Source organism: Phoca vitulina, unplaced genomic scaffold, assembly GCF_004348235.1.
Source record: "Phoca vitulina isolate PV1807 unplaced genomic scaffold, GSC_HSeal_1.0 scaffold23, whole genome shotgun sequence".
Classification (NCBI taxonomy): domain Eukaryota; kingdom Metazoa; phylum Chordata; class Mammalia; order Carnivora; family Phocidae; genus Phoca; species Phoca vitulina.
The window spans coordinates 11,696,531-11,702,850 of record NW_022589726.1 but is presented as its reverse complement, the minus strand read 5'-3'; the positions used below and the strand labels follow the sequence as shown (position 1 = coordinate 11,702,850).

The 6,320-nt window shown below is 35.5% G+C and overlaps 1 pseudogene; it reads right to left on the bottom strand.

Annotated features, from left to right (window-relative positions):
• Positions 1–4,523: 4,523 nt before the first annotated feature.
• On the bottom strand, positions 4,524–4,642 carry LOC116642669 (annotated as a pseudogene).
• Positions 4,643–6,320: the final 1,678 nt, after the last annotated feature.

The window sequence follows — 6,320 nt, the reverse complement described above, 5'->3', positions numbered from 1 at the left end:
GAATAACTAATTATAAGAGACATTATATTAACTAGGCTGCATAATCGAGGATAGTTACTTTGTCTTTAAGCCTGAAATATGCTCTAATGTGGTTTTTTTGTCTTCTCTGACTTATGAATTGTTTATGAATATTATCTCCTCTCTTAAGTAATTTATTGAGCCTGTGCATAACTTTCATTTGTGTGATGATTGACACTTAGTATTCATGGGTCCATTAAATAAATAGGCAGTTTGTAATAGAAATTGACTGATATTCACAAGGTGGATCATATAATCCACCCAATTATTGAGAGCCACCTCAAAGTGGAGGCACTGTTTGCACATTCACATGACACACAAATATTTTCATGTTATGGATGCATTCCAAGAGGTCTATCCATATATCTAGCCTTGAAAAATTTTCTCAACAATCAAAAATATCATTTATTCCAAGAACCAGATGATAATCAAAACACTGAATTTCATAAAAATCAAGAAATAGAGCGGGCTAAATTACAGTTTGGGATCACCTAAAAGGTACTTTCTTTGTTTGAGTCCAACTCCAAGGGGAAAGTCTTTCGAATCAATTGAAGTAGAACATCTAGTTGTGACATATGTTGTCTTCAAAATTTAAGGAACCCCAAGTTTTGTGAGTTTTTCTTGGTAGCATGGGGATAGATAGCATAGAGACTTATCTTTTACTGTGAAGGCTCTATGTCATCATTCCACAAGTATATTTGTTCTCAGGATTTCAGTTAGTTGTCTGGTTCCTGTATTTTTGTGAAATTAGTTTTCCATTTACAGACAGATATTTGTCTTCTTGAGTGAACATGGTATTGTTGCTATTGTTGGCTTCAGATCATTTCAGCATGATGACCTCTAATAAGGTGAGAAAATCTAAGACAACGGGAACCAGATTGTGACACAAAGTAAGAGAGATGATGTTACCATAAGACAAGATGTTTCAGTTATAGTCTTTTCCTGAAAAGTCATAACAATCTGATATTCTCTATTAACTGGGATTGGGAGAAAAGGAGAATTTACTGGATCTGCAATTGTATACCAGCTCCTTTGTGCTCTGCTGACTAGCTTTAATACAGAGAACAACAGGGAAAAGTAATTGCTCTAGAAGTAATCAGCAAATTAAGTTATTATAACCAAGATCCTTATGTCTTTTTACCTGCCAAAGAGTTGAAATTCCAGTATTATAGCTTCAGGTTCTAGATTTAAGCACTAATCTCTGTGATTTCTCCAAAGTTGCTATTGTTTTTTATTTACTCTTTTGGTCAGGAGGCATTCTAGAACCTTCTACATGGTCATTTTTACCATGGAAATTCATATTTTGTGGGCCAGGGTGTCAAGGTAGGGTTTGTGACTTCTGCCACTTGTTAGACATATAAATAAATAAGTAGATACATACATGCATGCATATTTTTGCATACAATATGCAGAAACATGGAAAGTAATTATGAGAAGACATTAGGGTTTCCAGTCATACCATTTTGAGGCAGACTCAGGTTAAAATTTCGTTAATTATCTGACACCACTATGATTGTCAAACCACCGTTTTCCAGGGATTACTATTAGCTCATATCCAGTATTGAACATCCACTAAGGATATCTCAATTTTTTTCCCAAAGTATAGCTGCTTGTCATTGACCTCCTTTTGGAACTTCTGAGGAAAAGATCCACAAGATATACTTGTCATATTATTTTGAGGTTGTATTTTAAAAGTACTTGAGCTTCACTTTATTTAAAAAGTATTAGATCTGTGAACTGACATATTTGGAAATTGGGTGAGAAGCTGTAATTCTCTTATATCTGCTCAAGTCAGACCTATGTTTTCACATTTAATTTTTGTTTTTTCCAATGCAAAACTTAATATTACTTAGTGGTTTGTCTTACTATGTCAGTCCTAGGACCACAAGACAAACAACTTCTGCAAACCAGAACATTCTGATTAACAAAAAAATCCTCCTTCTCATTATGAAAACCAAACTCACTTTTTTTCAGCACTGAAATGCCATTACTTGGGCTATGCCTCAGTATGAAACCAGCATTCCTACCGAAATGAGAGAACCCATTTAAGGCATCTTTAACCAGCAGCCCTGGCCTATCAATATCAGTCTCTGCTTTTCAAAGATGCAGCTCTATCTTCACCAACATGTTTTTCATTACTTAGCTGGAAAAGTATGATTATGGACCCTCTGCAATAAAGTTAGAAAGTGTGTACATAGATTGCTTTTAATAATTCCACTAAAATATTCTTATCTAAATCTCTAAATTCTACCCTGTACATTTGCCAAAGAATTCTGCCTACTTGACTTAAGTTTATCTATTATAGATCCAAGTTTCCAGCAATCATTGGAATGGAACAAGTGTATGTTCTTCCAGCTGCTCCTGCTAGAACTTTGATCTGATAGAAATCCCATGCTGATAATTTCACTTTTTTCAAAACTTGTACATTTCTATATTTGATTGAACATACCCAGCATAAATTTTCTTATGTATCCTTGTGATTTTAATTTGTATATACTTTCTCAAAACACATTTGTCTTTGCAAGTATATACTATTTTGTTCAAAATTTGACACTGTAATTACCCTTCCCACTTCTTTCAGGTAGCACAAGTATAACTTTACTTTAATTAAATAGGAATTACAAAGGATGGCCAGTTTTAGTAATAAAGAGAATTGGCCTCTGGTCCTCTACTGCTTTTAGATTATCAGACCCTTCAAACTGGGAAGGAAAAGTCTTATCAAATATGGAAAGAAGAGCTGCTTCAGCTGCTAAGTATGTTTCAGTAAAATTTGAGAGTTCAGGACTTAAATTATCAAAATATCTCCATTCTGTTTTTTTGCCAATCAATGTGAACATATCGTATGGAGAGTCTGTGGATTTAAATGTCTTTTGAAACTCAATAAAGCACAGGATCAAAATGTGAGCTTGATTTTAGTCTGCCTAAAAACTATGGCTTCAAAAAAAAAGTGTAGCACAGTAATACGAAGTTTTGATCGTCAGTGTATGACATGAGCCAAGGCTATGGAAATCTGGACTTATATTTTTATTTGTTTAAGCTTTCCACGGTTTTTAGAGTAGGGAAAAAACAAAGACCTCCACATTTGTTGAAATTAATCTTGCCCCTCATTTACTCTGCAGCAACAGTTCCTGGCTGCCTCCAAGGCTTTATATTCAGTGGATGTTTCCTTCCAAATGACCACATATGAAAATAGGACTAGTTTTTGTTCTATTAATTGGAGGTCTTTTTTTTTTTTTTAGGTTTTCTTTTCTTTTTTTATTATTATTATGTTATGTTAATCACCATACATTACATCATTAGCTTTTGATGTAGTGTTCCATGATTCATTGTTTGCGTATAACACCCAGTGCTCCATGCAGTACGTGCCCTCTTTAATACCCATCACCAGGCTAACCCATCCCCCCATCCCTCCCTTCTAGAACCCTCAGTTTGTTTCTCAGAGTCCATAGTCTCTTCATGGTTCGTCTCCCCCTCTGATTTCCCCCCCTTCATTCTTGCCTTCCTGCTATCTTCTTTTTTTTTTTTAACATATAATGTATTATTTGTTTCAGAGGTACAGGTCTGTGATTCAACAGTCTTACACAATTCACAGCGCTCACCATAGCATACCCTCCCCGATGTCTATCACCCAGCCACCCCACCCCTCCCACCCCCACCACTCCCAACAACCCTGTTTGTTTCCTGAGATTAAGAATTCCTCATATCAGTGAGGTCATATGATACATATCTTTCTCTGATTGACTTATTTCGCTCAGCATAATACCCTCCAGTTCCATCCACATCGTTGCAAATGGCAAGATTTCATTCCTTTTGATGTCTGCATAATATTCCATTGTATATATATACCACATCTTCTTTATCCATTCATCTGTTGATGGATATCTTGGCTCTTTCCATAGTTTGGCTATTGTGGACATTGCTGCTATAAACATCGGGGTGCACATACCCCTTCGGAACCTACATTTGTATCTTTGGGGTAAATACCCAGTAGTGCAATAGCTGGATCGTATGGTAACTCTATTTTCAACTTTTTGAGGAACCTCCATACTGTTTTCCAGAGTGGCTGCACCAGCTTGCATTCCCACCAACAGTGTAGGAGGGTTCCCCTTTTAATTGGAGGTCTTTTTGAAGTTTTAACCCTTAAGAATAGCTGTATTTTCACTGCCTTCAGTCCTAAAATTTTGAGGAAATCAATCACAAAATCCTTCTCACTCCTCTCTCCAAAAAACCTAAGCGACATTTTCTATATCAATCTGGGTATACAGATTCAAGTGATAGAAAATGATTCCAATAGAAAGAAGTAAGTAAGTTTTGGGGGGGGGGCATCTGGCTGGCTCACTCAGTAGAGCATGTGACTCTTGATCTCAGAGTTGTGAGTTTGAGCCCCACGTTGGGCAGAGAGATTACTTAAAAAAAAAGAAAAGAAAATTTGGGGGAGAGTCTCAGAATTGTTACAATTCTCAAAGAAACTGGCTTGGAGTGTACTTGGTGAATAAAGAGTTGAAAATTAGAATGCAAAATTGATCTAGTAATTAATACTTTCATTAGGTATAGACATTACAATTAGCAATAATTGCACCTCAGATAAACCTCATTGGCTACGATACTGCCACTGTGCAAAGCATATGCCACCAGCAAAATCATTGGATACTAGATGCTGCCACAATTAATGGTACCATTGCTGCCTCTAGAAATAGACCTGATTAGACCAACTTTGTAATATTACCCAAATTATTTTCAGATTCAGTGCAATCCCTATCAAGTTTCCAGTGACATTTTTTGCAAAAAGTAGAAAAATCCATTCTAAAATTCATATGGATAAAGGACCCCAAAGAGCTTAAACAATCTTGGAAAAGAACGAAACTGAGTCAACACCTCATGATTTCAAAACTTACTACAAAGCTACAGTAATCAAAACAGTTTGGTACTAGAATAAAGACAGGAATAATCCCTTATATATATGTGGTCAAATAATTTTTGATAGGGGTACCAAAACCATTAAATGGAGAAAGGACAGTCTTTTTAACAAATGGTGCTGGAGAAACTGGCTATTCACATGCAAAAGACTAAATTTGGACCCTTACCCAATAACGTAAGAAATTAACTCAAAATGGACCAAGCATTTAAATGTAACAGCTAAAACAATAAAAGTCTCAGAGAGGAAAAATAGAACAAAAGCTTCATGACAGTGGATTTGGCAGTGTTTTCTTGGTTATGACATCAAAGGTGCAGCCAACAACAAAACTAGACAAATTGGGCTTCTTGAAAATTCTTAAAATTTCGTGCATCAAAAGACTATCAATAAAGCAAACAGGCAACCACAAAATGGGGAAAATATTTACAAATCATATATTTGATAAGGGATTAATAGACTATACAGATAACTCCTAAAACTTAATAACAAAAGCAGAAATGCATTGAAAAATGGGCAAAGACTTGTATAGGCATTTCTTCAAATGAGATATGCAAATGGTGAACAAACATGAGATGATGCTTTGCATCACCAGTCATTAGGAAAATCCAAATCAAAACTACGGTGAGATACCACCTCAATCCATTAGGATGGCTGCTATCAAAAAACAGAAAACAAGTGTTAGAAAGGATGTGGAAAAATTGGAATCTTTATGCACCATTGGTGGAAATGTAAAATGATACAGCTTCTGTGGAAAACAGCATAATGTTCCTCAAATTAAAAATAGAACTATCATATAATCCAGCAATTCTACTTCTGGAAATAAACCCAAAAGAGTTGAAACCAGGTCAAAAAGAGATATTTGTATAACCATGTTAATAGCAAAATTATTCTTAATTACTAAAACATGGAAGCAACCCAAATGTCCATCAGCAGATGCATGGAGAAGCAAAATGTGGTATATACATACAGTGGAATGTTATTCACCCTCTAAAAGGAAGGAAATTCTGCAATATGCTACAGAAGGATGAACCCTGAGGACATTATGCTAAATGAAATAAGCCAGTCACAAAAAGACAAATATTTTATGATTCCACTTATATGAGGTACTTAGAGGAATCAAAATCATGAGACAGAAAGTAAAATGGTGGTTTCCAGGGGCTAAGGGAAAGGAGAATTGAGGGTGACTGTTTAATGAGCTTCAGTTTTAGAAGATGATAGAGTTGTGGAGATGGAAAGTAGTGATGGTAGCACAGCATTATGAATGTTTTTAATACTACTGAACTGTACACTTTAAAATGGTTATGATGGTAAATTTTATGTTATGCATATTTTACCACAAAAAATTGGGGTGGGGGGAGTAATATAATGTATGAGTCTAGGCCCACAA